Source organism: Poecilia mexicana, unplaced genomic scaffold (genome assembly GCF_051168715.1).
Source record: "Poecilia mexicana isolate PSO_F unplaced genomic scaffold, ASM5116871v1 scaffold_13, whole genome shotgun sequence".
In the NCBI taxonomy this organism is placed as follows: Eukaryota; Metazoa; Chordata; class Actinopteri; order Cyprinodontiformes; family Poeciliidae; genus Poecilia; species Poecilia mexicana.
In genome coordinates this window covers 156979-172120 of record NW_028263382.1, presented here as the reverse complement: position 1 = coordinate 172120, position 15142 = coordinate 156979, and the positions used below count along the sequence as shown (strand labels likewise).

General features: G+C 39.3%; 1 long non-coding RNA gene across 1 annotated transcript; it reads right to left on the bottom strand.

Moving 5' to 3' along the window:
• Positions 1–753: 753 nt before the first annotated feature.
• Positions 754–14266, bottom strand: LOC148155643 (uncharacterized). The gene is made up of 2 exons (XR_015764983.1): positions 14125–14266; positions 754–1137 (listed from the first exon to the last, which is right to left on the bottom strand). It is a non-coding gene; the product is annotated as an uncharacterized LOC148155643 (long non-coding RNA).
• Between the last annotated feature and the right edge of the window lie 876 nt (positions 14267–15142).

Genomic DNA, 15142 nt, shown 5'->3' with positions numbered 1-15142 from the left:
ACAGGGTGCCCATATGACTAACATGAGATAATATGTAAAATAATTTTTTTTTATAAAAGTTACATTTGGCAGCATACATGCTCAAAAAAGTTGAACATGTATGATGCTGATACTTTTCTAAATCATTTTATCTTTTATACACTGAAAGAAATAACTCTTTGGATTAACATAAAACAATCATGGAAAGATTTTCCACCTGATTACTTTGCTTTATTTCAGCACTATGTAATTATGTTACTCCAATTTAAAGAAAATGTGTTGGCTCAACTTAATTTATTAAGGTTATTCCAATTTAAAGCAAATGTGTTGGTTCAACTTAATTTATTAAGGTTATTCCAATTTAAAGGAAATGTGTTGGTTCAACTTAATTTATTAAGGTTATTCCAATTTAAAGGAAATGTGTTGGTTCAACTTAATTTATTAAGGTTATTCCAATTTAAAGCAAATGTGTTGGTTCAACTTAATTTTTGTGGTTGATTCAACTTATTTACTTTAGTTGGACCCAATGTAATTTAATAGAACCAGACCAACTAATTTTACAGTGATACCTTCACACTACTTAATTAAGTTGATCCAACTCATGAAAATTAAGTTAGCTGAACAAAGATGCTTCATGCTGAAAGAAAGCTATATAATCGTGTGGAAAATCTTTCCATGATTGAATTATGTTAATTCAAAGACATTTTCTTAAGTGCTATTAAATGAAGTGTTTTAAGACCACACTGAAAGAAGAAAGAACACTCAACAATGAGAAAAAGTACAACATGAACTGTATTTTCAAAATTGTTATCCATTTTCTTTTTACACAGCACAAAAAACAGCTGAGTTGAAAGTTGAAATAAACAACAAAAGGTCAGTTTTGTTTTTCCAGAAAAAAACTGGGCTGTGTTTAGCATAGATCAAATTCTTAACAACATAAAAAGTGTCAGTAAATTCGCTCAACTTTGCGAACTGTAACAGTTAAAATTTAGTTTTCCATTGCGGTCTTTAGAAAAACATGTAAAGACACATTGCTCAAGTTGTTCATCACTTCCACTCCGTCCAGGACAATCCCAACATCCTCAATGGCATCACCAGGCTCTGCACTCTCCGGTCGAATAACGAAGATTCCACAGACGGTCTCGGCCATTTGTGCACCTTGATGATGGGAACATGGGTGGGGTATTGGGGGGGAGAGATTTCACATCTCATTAAATAAAAAAATAACTTTACACTTATTTGGCTGACTCAACAACAGCTAAGAAAAATATATGGTACAAGCTTCTGTCAAATTTTAATTAATCGAGTTTGATGGATTAAAATGCCACGCCCAAATCAAAATCGATGTTATCGCACACAAACATCTGTTTATTTGCGTCATAAAATGCTTATCGCACACAAACACCTGTTAAATCTGCGTCATCAAATGCTTATCGTATAAAACGACCGTTAAATCTGCGTCATAAAATGCTTATCGTATAAAAACATATGTTTTGATTTAAATTAAGTTCTTATCAATAATAAAACAGGCATCATTCTGGAACATTCTCATTCTGGAACATTCTCTGTTGCATCACAATAAATTAAGTTCTTATCAATGTAAAGCAGGCAGCATTCTGGAACATTCTCTTTTGCATAATATAAATTAAGTTGATATCAATGTAAAGCAGACATGATTCTGGAACATTCTCTCTCTCTTGCATCATATAATTTCTTATCAAAATAATACAGGCAACATTCTGGAACCTTCTCATTCTGGAACATTCTCTCTTGCATCATATAAAATTAAGTTGATATCAATGTAAAGCAGACAATGTTCTGGAATATTCTCTCTCTTGCATCACAATAAATTAAGTTCTTATCAAAATAATACAGGCAACATTCTGGAACCTTCTCTTTTGCATCATATAAATCAAGTTCTTATCAAAATAAAACAGACAGCATTCTGGAATATTCTCATTCTGGAACCTTCTCTTTTGCATCATATAAATTAAGTTCTTATCAAAATAAAACAGACAACATTCTGGAACCTTCTCTTTTATATCAAATGGTTAATAAGGGGTCAGGCCCTCTTTGTGACTTTTGACCCAGTTATACCAATGCAGCTCCTCCTCACGCAGATAGACTCCACCCCCAACTGCTTTTATCTTCCTGCTCCTGGCAGATGCCCCAGCCTACTTTTACGAATGAGCCAATAGAGATAAAGGGGTGGATTTCTGTTTTTCTGCTTTAAATAATTTTTCGGAGGCCCTGTCATTCTACTTGTTGCATTTGTTAGAGGAAGATCCACTTTGCTCTCACAGAAAACAAACAAACAAACAAACAAACAAAAAAAAAAGTGGTTCGCATTAAAAGAGAAAAGCCTCAAAAGAGAAGACATCAGGAAACCAATCAACTACCATGTGCCTCATCTGCAGATGGACAAACCATCACGAGACCCTGCTTCATCACTGATGCTTCATCCTCTACACTTCTGGATAGAAATCTGATCCTACCTCCATCAGCATTTGAATCCTCAATTCAGCAAGAGATTCCCACCTTCCAGGACTCCAAGCATCCTCCGCCTGATTCCTCTGGATCACCCCCTGTGTCTTCTGAAACTCCTTCATCCGGCGTGGGGAAAAAACGACACCGCACAGTGTTACCCAGTGGGACATCGCTCCTTTGTGAGACACCAGTCTCTGTTTATGAGAACCCAGACCGCACATTGGGTGCGCCACGCAAGGCTACCTTTTTTCTGTGCCGAGTGCAGAATCCATCATGCCATGTCCTGCAACAGGAGTGGTCATTGAAACCTTATGGAATGTCTGGAAAATGGGGATACCTTTTTCGTTATGAAACAGGAGAACTCTCTGTGTATCAGCTCGAGGAAGAAAAAGAACAACTAACAGCCTCATCAGTGACATGCAATCTGACCTACAACGACTGGGCAGTGTTAAGGTTGGCAGTTCCTCGCAAGAGAAAATCAACCCCACAACCAGAGGATGATAAAGAAAGGCAAGAAGAAGGAGGAGAAGAAGGTGAGGAAGGAGAAATTAAAGTTTCCCCTCCACCTTTCAAGCAAGCTAAACTGCAACCCTTTCCCTCTGATCCTGAACTTGCTAAAGGTAAGATTATCTTTAGCGCTGTCTGGGAAAGCAAAACTACTCCATCTGGGCGCTGGTTTTTACGCGCCAGCATCCGTGAGATGAACTCGGACACTACCTGTGACCTGTTTGTGCTGGAAACTTTCAATTCAGACACAGGAATATTCAGGACCATGCTGGCTGTCCCGTTTCAGGTATGGTCAGATAAAATCTGGCAAGTTGGAGATCTGATCTCCAACTTGTTTCGAAGCTCCCGCACTCGGATGGATATTTTAACTGTCAAGAAAAGATTGAGATTTTTAGCTCCGCCTCCAGAGCCAACCTCCTCTGAGGACCCGCCCCCTCACCACTCTATATAATGAGAGGATTTCAGAGGGGGGAGGCCTGCCACAGACCATCTTCTGCTCATCAGGGGAGCTGGACTTCTCTTCCATTTGAAAAACCAGTCATTCTTAAAGACTTTCAGAGTAGTGTATGACAAGCACAGACTCTTGGCTGATGGAAAAACCCTCCCTTTTGGATACTAAAAGGCAAAGAGAGAGAGTGACACAGAAAATAAAATAAAATAAAATGTCTCAAATGATGGATTTTCAAGAGGTGAAAAACTTTGATCCAAAATTGCAGTGCCCTTTTTCATGTCTCATTACCGGGCCCAGCGGTTCTGGGAAAACAAACTTTGTATTCAATGTTCTTGAAAATTGTTTGTCTACTATGAGTGAAAAACCAGAAAATGTTGTGTACTTTTTTGCCTCTATGCAACCTTTGTATATGCAGCTGAAAAAAACAAATAAAAATTTAAAACTCGTACAAGGTCTTCCAGATGATTTTATAAATGACAGTACCCTCTTTCCTCCAGAGGCCTCCTCTCACTTAGTTATAATTGACGACTTGATTTTTGAGGCTGCAGAACATCCGGATGTAGTAAAAGTTTTTACACAGTACCGGCATCATAAAAGAATCAGTGCATTTTTCTTGACCCAGAACCTTTTCCTTAAAGGAAAACATACCAGAACAATTAGTTTGAATTGTACCTACTTTGTTCTATTCAAAAATCCGAGGGATAAATTGCAAATCAGTATTTTAGCTCACCAAATGTTTCCCAGTAAAAAATCTTACTTCCTGGAGAGCTTTCGAGACGCCACCAGCGTTCCGTACGGATATATAATTGTTGATTTCACACCAGACTGCCCAGATGAGTACAGGTTACGCACCGGACTACTTCCAGGGCAGTTAACCACTATTTATTTGCCACAAAAGAAGAAGAAAAGCTACTGATGCTTTTGCAATGTCTGCACGTATAAAACGCAATGCCCATTTTCTTAAGGCTCTCTCTCAATCCAGCCCTAAACAAAGAAAGGATTTTCTGAAAACCTGCTCTGCAGACTTTATTCAAACCCTGTGTGAAGTCGCGTTAAATGTTCTTAAAGGCAACATTCACCTTTCCACTTCACATTTCAACGCCTTGAAGAAACAAAAAAAGTATATCAGAATTTTAGCGGATAAAAAGGTTGGAATCAAAAGAAAAAGAAAAATTCTGAGCTCTCAGAGTGGAGGATTCCTTCCATTAATTGCTGCGGTTGTTCCCATTCTTGGTGAAATTTTGTCTGGCATAATTAGAAAATAAAACATGGCACAAAAAATGTACTTGATCTCTCCTGACCAACTCAATCAACATCTGAATCAATCAAAAAACACTACAATAAGAGACAACGCAGAATGGAACCTGGATCAAGAAATGAGGCTGATTTTAGAACATCCCACCATGTCCTCTTATGAAAAGATTAAAAAATATGATGCACTTTTACAGCGCTATTTGACTTTAATGAAACAAGGTCAGGCCGAAGAAGAACGGGTCACGTTTTCACTCCGAAAGCAGGCCACAGATGAGTCAGCAGAAACACAGCAAGGAGAGACTCTGCAGCAGCAGCAGCAGCAGCAGCAGCAGCAACCTGAGGCCTCAGGGCCGTTGGCTGCAAGTCAAGATAAGGTGTCAGAGGTATTGATAGCCATTCCTAAACAATCACACAGGAATGCAGAGTATATATTATCAAAACTGAGTCAAAACAGTGACGGATGGACAGCAAAAGGTGAATTGATCTATAAAGGGAATGTCATCCGTGGCTCACACATCTTAGACTTAGTGAAACATCTCTTGCTTCCTTTTAAAAAACAAAGCCTAGCCACACCACCTATGGGTTGGACAAGTTTTCTAGATTCTTTAAGGGAAATAAATATTCCCTCATCTTTTGTGAAAAACCCACATGCTCGTGAGCAGTACAAGAAACTACACGGGGAGACTTCTACTTCTGAAAAGAGTCCACTTTCTGGTCCTTTCAAGAAGGAAAAGAAAAATTATATTTTGTCTCCCAGCTGGACAGCGACTGCCGGTGATGATGGAAAAGAAGGCAAGCCAATAAGGAAAATAAGACATCCTCCAAAATGGATCACATTTTCCCAATAGCAAAAGAACAAAAAAAAATGACATGACATGTATTGTGATTGTTCAATAAAATGTTTTATTGATCAAACATTTTTCTTTGTTTCGGTCATTCTTACAAACAAACAAAATCATTGCTCTTTTTTTAAATAATTTTTTAAATAGGGGAAAAAAAAAGCAAACATTTATTTTTGAATTCCATACATTTCTTTAAACATCTGCAAAGAACAAGCTGAGTGAGTGAAAAAACACAGACTGTCACCGGTGATACATTTCTGATATTTTTTGACAAAATTATAAACCATCTTATCATTTTTATCCACATCATCAGAGTACTTTGATAAAATTTGCTTCAAGCTCATACCACAAGCACTGTGGGTCACAAAAAACACACAATGCTGTCCACAAACCATAGATTCCATGCTCTGAAGTTGACAAGTGTGGAATTCTATGTGAGAAGCTCGGGCCTTCATAAAATCCAAGATACTTTCTGGGTAATATAAAAATTCAGGGCTAAAACCATAGGGGTCAAAGAAAACTGCTCTGTCATGTTTTTGCAGTGCAATGGCTAACCAGTGTTGTCCAGGAAGATTTGATGGATCCGTATTGACAATCAGGAATTTTGGTCTTGGAAAGGTGACAGGTAAATATGAGAGATAGTCACAAGGAAAAACCCCACCAAATGCATTCCCCAGCAGGTGATCCAGTAACATTTCAATTTCCTGGTTGTTCATTATTATTGTATTTTTTTTGAGAGAGAAAAAAAAAAATTAGACTCAATAATAATCTACCAAAATTCTCCGCTTCGAGTCCACTTCTAGGATCGAGTCGTAACATGCATAGATGATCAAGGTGACTGTGGTTGGAAGAGGTCTCCGAAATCTTAGTTCCAGTCTCAGGGAGCCGCTTGACTGTGGAGACAGAGCATCCGTGTCTCCTGCAGGATTTAAATTAAATGCAAAGAGTGAATAACCTCGGCAAAACTCTGTACGGGATATACTCAGGGGTAAGTCCTTAAGATGTCTTCCTGTTGCTGTTACCAGATTATAGTATTCCCTCACAGTATCACCTTGCTCAAAGTTTGGCTGTAAGGCTTTGGCTGGAATCTGCCTTCCGTTTTTACACAGAGCCAGAAATTCGAGGTCATAGTGTTTAAAGTTGAAGGGGTTTAATTCTCGAGCACCAGTGAAGGCCGCATGATCCACCATTCCAAGTACCACATATTTTGGAATCAAACCCAGGAACAGATTTTCTTGTGTGCAAATTCTAGATCGCTCTGGAATTGAAAAAGTCTTGACATTAACTCGGGAGAGGTTGTACAAAGCATTTCCTCTGAGCAACGCTGAGGCGTGTCCGATCCGCACAGCTGGGGACACAGTCACTTTCTTGATAAACAGAGACGCAGATAAAATCTTGAGCTTGAAAGTTGAGTCTCTGGCACACATGAGACAAAATGCATCGTCTGCGCGTGTAAGCTTAATTTTCAGATCCACCGCGTTTATGATTAGCTTTTCAGAAAATGCCAGGTCAAAATGCAACACTCCAAGCAGGGAACATGGGGTGGACTCTCCTGTAAAGTTTGCTCTCTGATTAAGACCCAGGTTAGGCCCATCATCGGTGACAATGGAATCCATCTCGCCAGCTGTATCCTTATAAAACAGTCCCGTACTAAATTGGGATTTCAATGAGTCCTCGGAATAGTTCAGGAGTGTCTCAATGATTGCCCGGTACGGATGTGTTGCACTGGATTGAGATATCAGACGATCACCAAGTATAACATCAACTTGACCAAAAATTGTGTTAAGTGGGTAGTTAATAAGTCCCACGGCAGCATCATTAGCAATGTTGGAGCCATCTGCATTAGTAATCTTAACTCTGAGATACAATAAACTGTCATTAAGATCCACGTATGAGTCACCTTCACTGCTGATGTAAAATTCAATGGGTGAGGAGTCACTGATGGCAGACAGAGGGTGGATTTCTGTGTAGATCTTATCTTCGATGGAGAGCTGAGTCATTGGAGCTGAAAATAAATCCAGTTCAGTCAGTGTGCATTCTGCAGATTTGTTGTGTAGGAGAGACATTATGAAAATATGTCAGAAGTTCCTCCGGAGCGCTTCTTTCCTCGTTGCCTTCTCGCGGCATCTGATTTCTTTTTCTTCTTTGCAGCTTGTTTTTTAGCCACCCAGACACGTTTACCTGGGGGCCTGGTTTTCCCCCGTTTAGAGAGCATCATTATTCCTGAGCCTTCTTGCTCAGCTCTGTTCTGTGCAGAACGGGTCATTTTACTAACAGCTTTACTTATGACATCAGATGCGATGTTTGAAGCTGCAGTTTTCAGGTGGGGTTTAGCTATAGAAAACCCTTTTCTAACAAGTGGGGACACAAATCGGAAAAGCCTGGAAAACAACGATCCAAGGCCCCTGCCATACATGACAGGCGCGCCCTGGAAAAACGAAAGGTCGCCTCCAGTTTGACTGACATAATAGTGAACAAATCTGTTTGGGTCATTGACCATGTGTGACTGCGGAAAAAATGCCATTTGAATCTTGCTAAATGGATCGTGGGGGTGACACAGGTTTAAAATGCAGTTTTATTATCGATTTCCCATAAACAAAATCCACAAATCTATTTCGATCTGTTTTGATCTGAATGGAAATTGTTTTGATGTAACTTTTTGACACGGGTATATAATGCGTAGTGTTGTATCTTATGCTAATTATATCACCGAATTTCCCTCTCACTGTCACAACACCCAGCAGCGGCGAGAAGCTGTCTCCAACTATTTGGTGGTGCACAATGTCAGAGTATATAAACAAATTTGCGAGCATGCCGGCCCCTGAGGGGTATGTTGCGCTCCTGTTGGACACTGTAAACCATTCGTTCACTTTCAGGCCGAGAATGTAGGCGAGTGGAGCCCCCACTTTGATTTGAAATTGTCCATTTCCTTTAAATTCGAAGCGCTTTGTCACATTATTGTAAGACACATCTAAAGTATTGCTGTACTTTTTCAGTGCAGGCACAAAATGTTCCAGTATGTCTTGTGGTCTGTCATAATAGCCTCCAGCACCAAATTTCTGGCTGTAGATGTCAATTCCATCCTGGCCTTCAGTCTTGTCTGATGGTTGAATTAAGACTCTACGGAGCTCAAAGTAGGCCGAGTGAGTAGGCAGGTTGTACCAGGTATGTGGTATTATAACTTCACACAGACCTACAACCCAATGACCTTTTAAATCAATAGCTTTGGCCAACTCTGTTTTAAAGTTTGAGCTTGTATTGTCTTTAAAGAGCTGTTTGCAAGCATTAGAAGGCAGGGTCACATAGAAACCTTCTTGTTCTCTGTCTTCTCCTCCTGCTGACATGTTGTTGTACACTGTAGGCCTTCTTTACACATCTGAGAGGTCGCTGAGTCGGACCCAGCTATTAAATTTTGAAGGCCAGTTTTTCCATTTGACAAACACTTGCTTTTCTCCCCTCACAGTCCTGTGCTTCAAGATCTTATCAACGTGATAAACTCTCTCTTGACCCATCTTTACTTTCTGTAACTCCTCCTGGTAGAAAGATCCTTCTATAGCTTCTCCATCATAATCTTGAATTTTATAAACAGTAGGAATGCGTGGGATAACATCTGTGACTTTAAACACCTCATCCGTAAAGGTCTGTTCATAACCTTTCTGAAAAACCCCTCTGACTTTTGAAAGTCTGACTAAATCTCCAGGTTTGAACTTGGCTTGTGTTTTTTTTTTTTTGTTTTTGTTGTTTTTTCTTTGGGGTTTAGTACCATAGAGATTTCGCAGGACTTGAAGGGAATTCTCTGCAGTGACCTCCACAGGTTTCATTTTTATGCTGGAATGAAAGCTGTGATTGTAACTCGTAACCAGATCTTGTAAAACATCAACATATCTGCGTGTATTATTTGCGGTAAAATATCTCCACATTCTACTCTTGAGGGTACGATTGAATCTTTCCACAATGGAGGCCTTGAGGTCACTGGCTGTAGCAAAGTGAACAACTCCATGTTTTTTCATTAAGGCTTTGAAGCTCTTGTTAAAAAATTCTCGCCCCAGATCTGTCTGAATCTTCTTTGGTATTTGGCTCTCTCTAAATACAGACTCAAAAGCTTTCACCACTTCTCCAGCTGTTTTTCTTTTTAAAACTCGAGCATAAGCTTTTTTTGAAAATATATCAATGACAGTCAGCAGATAATTGTACCCATCATTATACTCAGCCAGGGATTGCATGTCACAAAGGTCTGCTTGAAATTGTTTTAAAGGTGCAGATGCAAACACACGGTTTCTCTGAAAATGCAGCCTGGCAGGTTTGTGTAAGGTGTATGCATCTTGCTCTGAAAGAAAGTCTTTTATTTTGTCAACATTTACTTTTTCCCCAGTTTCATTTTCAAGATTCTGTTTCAATCTTTGAACACCTCCAAAGCTACCGGGATTAGATGGGTCAAAATAGACCTTTTTCATTAGCAACTCTTCAGCCATTCCCTTGACACTCTTCTGAGCACTTGTTGAGTAATGAGAGAATCAAAAAACAACACAGAGAATTTAAGAATTTCAGATTTTTTGTCTTTATTTATATCTTTTTTTATTATTTTTTTATTTTAAAGATTTCACTCCAACAAAAAACATTGCAAGCAGAATAGTTTCAAAAAAATTGTGATAGTTTTTTGTGTGTAAAATATATAAAAAACTAAATGAAACTTGTCACACTTTTAAATAACTTAAAGTAAAAAATATATATATATTAGCTAAAAAACACACTTTTTTAAAAATGAAAAGACAAACATTGCAGATCACTTCTTCTTCTTCACTGGACTGAAGCATTCTGAAACCCACCACAGCTGTTTGAGCAGATCAGAGCTCATGTTCTCATACATGTCAGAAATTGCAGCATGAAAGTGATCATCACACATTAGTTCGTGTAAAATTGTCTCTGCAACTATCTTGACTGTCAGGTCACTTGCTTGAATTTTGTGTTTGGTCAGAAAAAGTTGAATTGCTGGAATGAACTGAGGTACAAATAGTAGAGGCATAATGTTGTGGTAGTTGTCCTGGTAGAATCGCTCCTGAACAGGCTCCAGACATTCGTGCTGTCTCTGACTCGGGTGTCCGGTTCGGCATCCATTGCACTTTTCTTGTAGGAGCTTTGCAGCAGTGAGATGCAATAGATGAAGCACAGCGGTTCTCACAGCCCCAATCAACTTAGTAGCAATCCATCCATCAGTTCTTGCTTCACCATCTTGAACATTACCTTGCTCCGGAGATGTAGGAGGAGGAGGAGACGGAGGAGGAGTGGGTGGAGTAGGGTCAATACTTTTTGAAGATTGAGAATTGTACTCTTGCTGTTCCTCTGGCTCCTCAGGGATGGTCTCAAGAGTTCCACCTACCATCCAGTTTTCAGTTTGAGTTTGCTCTTCTAAAAACTGGGATGGAGAAATAGCCGGAGATGAGGATGAGGAAGAGGATGAGTAGAAGACTGGAGAGGGTGGGTGATAGGGTTCCATGTTGAAGACTCCTTGTGAGACCTTTTTGATAGGGTCCCAGTATGCATCCAAAGTCCGCTGGTTGCCTTTTTTTTTTCTTTCTTTCATGGTAATGAAGATCTGAAGTCCAGCTCCCCTGATGAGCAGAAGATGGTCTGTGGCAGGCCTCCCCCCTCTGAAATCCTCTCATTATATAGAGTGGTGAGGGGGCGGGTCCTCAGAGGAGGTTGGCTCTGGAGGCGGAGCTAAAAATCTCAATCTTTTCTTGACAGTTAAAATATCCATCCGAGTGCGGGAGCTTCGAAACAAGTTGGAGATCAGATCTCCAACTTGCCAGATTTTATCTGACCATACCTGAAACGGGACAGCCAGCATGGTCCTGAATATTCCTGTGTCTGAATTGAAAGTTTCCAGCACAAACAGGTCACAGGTAGTGTCCGAGTTCATCTCACGGATGCTGGCGCGTAAAAACCAGTGCCCAGATGGAGTAGTTTTGCTTTCCCAGACAGCGCTAAAGATAATCTTACCTTTAGCAAGTTCAGGATCAGAGGGAAAGGGTTGCAGTTTAGCTTGCTTGAAAGGTGGAGGGGAAACTTTAATTTCTCCTTCCTCACCTTCTTCTCCTCCTTCTTCTTGCCTTTCTTTATCATCCTCTGGTTGTGGGGTTGATTTTCTCTTGCGAGGAACTGCCAACCTTAACACTGCCCAGTCGTTGTAGGTCAGATTGCATGTCACTGATGAGGCTGTTAGTTGTTCTTTTTCTTCCTCGAGCTGATACACAGAGAGTTCTCCTGTTTCATAACGAAAAAGGTATCCCCATTTTCCAGACATTCCATAAGGTTTCAATGACCACTCCTGTTGCAGGACATGGCATGATGGATTCTGCACTCGGCACAGAAAAAAGGTAGCCTTGCGTGGCGCACCCAATGTGCGGTCTGGGTTCTCATAAACAGAGACTGGTGTCTCACAAAGGAGCGATGTCCCACTGGGTAACACTGTGCGGTGTCGTTTTTTCCCCACGCCGGATGAAGGAGTTTCAGAAGACGCAGGGGGTGATCCAGAGGAATCAGGCGTAGGGGGATGCTTGGAGTCCTGGAAGGTGGGAATCTCGTGCTGAATTGAGGATTCGAATGCTGATGGAGGTAGGATCAGATTTCTATCCAGGAGTGTAGAGGATGAAGCATCAGTGATGAAGCAGGGTCTCGTGATGGTTTGTCCATCTGCAGATGAGCCACATGGCAGTCGATTGGTTTCCTGATGTCTTCTCTTTGGAGGCTTTTCTCTTTTAATGCGAACCATTATTTTTTTTTGTTTGTTTGTTTGTTTTCTGTGAGATCAAAGTGGATCTTCCTCTAACAAATGCAACAAGTAGAATGACAGGGCCTCCGAAAATTATTTAAAGCAGAAAAACAGAAATCCCACCCCTTTATCTCTATTGGCTCATTCATAAAAGTGGGGCTGGGGAATCTGCCAGGAGCAGGAAGATAAAAGCAGTTGGGGGTGGAGTCTATCTGCGTGAGGAGGAGCTGCATTGGTATAACTGGGTCAAAAGTCACAAAGAGGGCCTGACCCCTTATTAACCATTTGATATAAAAGAGAAGGTTCCAGAATGTTGTCTGTTTTATTTTGATAAGAACTTAATTTATATGATGCAAAAGAGAAGGTTCCAGAATGAGAATATTCCAGAATGCTGTCTGTTTTATTTTGATAAGAACTTGATTTATATGATGCAAAAGAGAAGGTTCCAGAATGTTGCCTGTATTATTTTGATAAGAACTTGTTTATATGATGCAAAAGAGAAGGTTCCAGAACATTGTCTGCTTTACATTGATATCAACTTAATTTTATATGATGCAAGAGAGAATGTTCCAGAATGAGAAGGTTCCAGAATGTTGCCTGTATTATTTTGATAAGAAATTATATGATGCAAGAGAGAGAGAATGTTCCAGAATCATGTCTGCTTTACATTGATATCAACTTAATTTATATTATGCAAAAGAGAATGTTCCAGAATGCTGCCTGCTTTACATTGATAAGAACTTAATTTATTGTGATGCAACAGAGAATGTTCCAGAATGAGAATGTTCCAGAATGATGCCTGTTTTATTATTGATAAGAACTTAATTTAAATCAAAACATATGTTTTTATACGATAAGCATTTTATGACGCAGATTTAACGGTCGTTTTATACGATAAGCATTTGATGACGCAGATTTAACAGGTGTTTGTGTGCGATAAGCATTTTATGACGCAAATAAACGGATGTTTGTGTGCGATAACATCGATTTTGATTTGGGCGTGGCATTTTAATCCATCAAACTCGATTAATTAAAATTTGACAGAAGCTTGTACCATATATTTTTGCTAAGGTCCATCAAAGATCTGTCTGTGTTAATTGTGAGTCCAGTGGTAAGATTTCCCATTTAGAAAAGGTACCATATTTTCTACATTTTCACGAAAATCGTCTTATAATGCGGTGCACCTTGTGGTGCGGAAAATACGGTATATTGTCTCATATGGAAAAACATGAAGAGAAGGGATGAATCCCAAATAGGCCCCATATTCCATGGCCTGTTCTCCTCAATTGAAATGACAGTCTGAGGATCCACCACACAGACTGTCATTCTAAACCAGTCCAATTTATGTGCAAACAAAGCCCTGACTCTGTACACAAACCAAACATCTTATACATGAAGAACCTGTCTTATTTCCTGGATGGAGGAAATGTCATGAATATGTGTGGTAGTTATTTCCAAATAGATAAGTACTAACATCTTAGGTAAAGTTACTTAATATTTTTGTCTGCATATGAAACAATGCTATTAGAAAAAAAGGCTAAATAAAACAGGCCAAATATCTTTTTGTGGAGTTTAACTCACCTAAAAATCCTCATTTTAAACCCACTTAACAATAACTGTAATTATATCAATCTTACTAATGATTATCCTTTTCTGTGGGAGAAATCTAAAAGCATCTCAAAAGTCAAATTAAAATTGAATGTACCCAAGTGAAAAAAAAGAAGAGTTTTAATGATCTTCTCTTACTTTAAATTTATTGGTAATTCACAGGAAGTCCAATTAACTTCAACTATAATCACCTCTTTTGTGGACACAAAGATAAATTAACATACCATGTACTCTTTCTCCAGCTTCTCTGGATCTTCATCCAGGTATGCACCCAGGCCTTTTAGGATCCACCCTCATCTGACTTCAGCAGTGTTTTCCTAAATATGCAGATCAGAAAACAATGAGAACAACCGCAAAAATCCAGCAGTAGGGTCACATACTTGAAAACTTAGCTAAATTCAAAGGAAGTCACAACGAAAGTGATCAGTGGCTTGCAGCCTATTTGAAAGATCTTTAAAATTGTTATTCTCCTTTCATTATGCCATGACTAAAATTAAGTTTAACATTTTATTTAAATTGAAGCTGTCACCTAAGAAATATTTATGTCTGAAACAAGGGTACAGTATAGGGGGATATACTGTGAAAAATCTATTTCCTCTGCCTTCTCCCAGTGCTAGAAACAACCAGTCAGTGGCAGGAGAGTTTTAGTGCGGTCAATCACAATCTCATGTTGCTGCTCATCCTTCTTCCCCCTTGCTCTGTACTATTCTGTAGATAGCATAGGGCTGATAGCAGCTCATATCTACTAGACAGAGAGAGACAACACTCCTTACAGTTCCACATCCCCACGCAAATAAAGACAAATAAAACAGACTTGCCAAATACAAGTTTAGCTGAACCCTTATGATTGCTCTAACACTAGATTCAGTCATTTTAGATCTGGCAACACTTACCATTAGCCACTGCAATCTAAAACTTGATGGCTGCCGATGACCCACTTCACCAGTGCTTATGTAGGTGGATAACAGACAAGTGATGTTCTGAAAGAGATCAGATTTTCAAACATTAAAATATGTAATTCACCCTGAGCAGAGTTGTATCTGAACATTCAAACTTTTAGTACAAGTCTCTTGAATGGATCATGAATCAATCAATCAAATTTTATTTGTACAGCACATTTCAGCAGAAAGGCATTTCAAAGGGCTTTACATAATTAAAAACAGAAACACAGAGTCATGCAACATTTAATAAACAGTGAAACAGATAAAAAGTAAAGCCAAAAACATTAAAAACATTGAAGAC